The sequence below is a fragment of the Cervus canadensis genome, chromosome 6 (assembly GCF_019320065.1).
Source record: "Cervus canadensis isolate Bull #8, Minnesota chromosome 6, ASM1932006v1, whole genome shotgun sequence".
Lineage (NCBI taxonomy): Eukaryota > Metazoa > Chordata > Mammalia > Artiodactyla > Cervidae > Cervus > Cervus canadensis.
In genome coordinates, this window is record NC_057391.1 from 19,093,040 (window position 1) to 19,095,453 (window position 2,414).

General features: G+C 33.2%; 1 pseudogene; it reads right to left on the bottom strand.

The window, feature by feature from the left end:
- Positions 1 to 1,564: 1,564 nt before the first annotated feature.
- LOC122444167 lies at positions 1,565 to 2,039 on the bottom strand (annotated as a pseudogene).
- Between the last annotated feature and the right edge of the window lie 375 nt (positions 2,040 to 2,414).

Below are 2,414 nucleotides of genomic sequence, written 5' to 3' on the forward strand. Positions count from 1 at the left end.
TGGCTTGTTCATAATTTTAAGTGCCTTCAATAAGTATGTTTTTTGAGGTATAAATTATATTTAGTGAAAATCATAGATCTTCAATGGGCTCTTTAATCAGTTTTGTTGGAAATAGACATTTGTTCACCTCAGAATGTCCCCTGTGCTCCTTCATAATCTCTTGCCTCTCCAGAAGCAACTACAGTTCCAATTTTTATAATTATGTTAATTTTGTCTATTCTAGAATTTCATATGAATGGAACAATAATAGAATGTGTTTTTATGTGCCTGGCTTCTTTCAATCAGAATAAAATTTTTGAGATTCATCTGTGTTATCACTTGTATCCTTTTTAGTGCTTAATAGTATTTCATAGTATGACTATAACACAGTTTGCTTATTCTCCTTTTGATGGGCGTCTGGGTTATTTCCAGTTTGGGACTTTTAAGACTAAAACTGCTATGAACATTCTTATACTAGACTTTTTGTGGACACAGGCTTTTTTATTTTTCTAGGAGTAGAATTGTTGAGTCATAAGATAGTTTATCCTTAACTTTTTAGGAAACCATCAGTTTTCCAATGTTATTGTTACATTTTAGACTTCCAGCAGCAATATGTGAGAGACCTAGTTGCTCCACATCTTATACATTTAGTATTGTAAACTATTGTAAATCTATTTCATTTTACCCATTGTATCAGGTATGTATGATTTCCCTTATTGTGTTGGTGCCTAATTGCTTTAATTAGCATTTCCATGATGACTAATGCTTTTGAGCACTTTTTCATCTAAGTTGACTAGCTATATTTCACTATGTTTGGTGAAATGTTTTGAATTTTTTACCCATTTAAAAAAATTGTGTTGTTGCTTTTATTTTTATCATTGTGTTGTAAGAATTTTTTGTACACTGTGGATAAAAAAGCCCTTTATCATATATATGTATTGTGAATATTACTCCCAATTTGGCTTGCCTATTTTTCTTTAATTTTTGTTGTCCACTGCCCCCAGCTTTTTTTTTTGAGACTGTCAAGATAATTTAAATATTTCATTAATCAAAGTTGTACCCAAAATTGTGCTTCATTTTTTCACTATATACTTTAACTTAAGGAAATCTGTAAAATCAGTACATTTGAGAAATCCTGAAAATTCCAGTAGCTATAAGCTATTTAAATATTGCTTACAGAAAGTATTTAAACAGGAGTGGGGGACACTACAAAAATTTATTTACAAAACAAAAGTAGAGTCGTAGATGTAGAAAACAAGCTTATGGCTACCAGGTGATAAGCAGGGAGGGATAAATTGGGAGGCTGAGACTGACATATACACTACTATATATAAATTAGATAACTAATAAGAACCTGCTATATAGCACAGAGAACTCCACTCGGTACTCTGTAATGGCCTATACAGGAAAAGACTCTTTAAAAAGAAGTGGACATATATGTAACTGATTCACTTTGTGGTACACCTGGAACTAACACAACATTGTAAATCAACTATAATCTAACAAAAATTTTAAAAGTATTAAAGTAAAGCCAGCACCATATAGACAACATACACTTAAGGACCTGAATGCTTCACATACAGAGTCATGTTTTTTTATTCACTGATAAACTAAAGGTCCATTTCAAGATGCTTCTCTTGTAGGTTTCATTTATTTTTTTTTTAGCAAGAAAAGCCCTATAAAGGATGGCTTCATAGTCTTCATAGTCAGATTCATCTTCATCTTGACTAATCTGGAAGTAACAAAGTTCATAAGTCTCCTTCTCAGATGCAACTACATGAAGCCAATCACGAAGATTGTTCTTTTTTAAGGTATTTCTTGGTAAAGTATTATAAATTCCTCTTAGAGAACTGTTTCTGAGAAACAACTGTGATTTTATTCTTGAAGGATTAAATGTGAGTAACATTCCCAAGATCTCTAATCTTTTCATTCACTTTAACCTTCTCCTATAGAAACGTTCAAAATTTCCAGAGTCAAAAGTTCTATCTTTTGACTCTGTAAGGTTCAAATTAAATTTCCAGGTTGACTTTCTTGGGTTTCTTGTCTTTCTTCGGCACCATCTTGGAGACTGGCCTCTTGATCTTCCCCTGGCTTTTTTCCCCTAATATTTATTTTATTTTATTTGGCTGGATCAGGTTTTAGTTGCAGCATGCAGGATCTTCAATCTTCCTTGTGGCATGTGGACTCTTAGTTTCAGCATGTGGGACCTAGTTCCTGGTCCAGGGAATTGAACTCAGGCCCCCTGCATTGGGAGCTTGGAGTCCTAGTCACTGGACCACCATGGAAGTCCCTTGCCTATTTTCTTGATGGTGCTTTCTGATGAATAGAAATTTTTAATTTTGATGAAGTCCAATTAATCAATCTTTTATGGTTTATACTTTCTGGATACTCCCTAAGAATTCTCTGCATACTCAGAGGTCACAAAAATATTCTCT